The following is a 205-nucleotide window of genomic DNA, read 5'->3' on the forward strand; positions in this document are numbered from 1 at the left end:
TACACAAACTCCCTCTGTCATCTGTCTAAATTATGTGGTCTCCCACCCACCCAGGCAGCTAAAAACCCCCTCTGTGGCCTTTCAATCCCTTACATCTGTGCTCAGACAGCACATTTTTTCCTTAGCCTTAATAAATAAAAGCCCGTCTGCTTCCACACATCTCAAATACTGCAGAGAGATAGATTCCCTTACCAGTGCTCTCTCC

Source organism: Anomalospiza imberbis, chromosome 2, assembly GCF_031753505.1.
Source record: "Anomalospiza imberbis isolate Cuckoo-Finch-1a 21T00152 chromosome 2, ASM3175350v1, whole genome shotgun sequence".
Taxonomy (NCBI): domain Eukaryota; kingdom Metazoa; phylum Chordata; class Aves; order Passeriformes; family Viduidae; genus Anomalospiza; species Anomalospiza imberbis.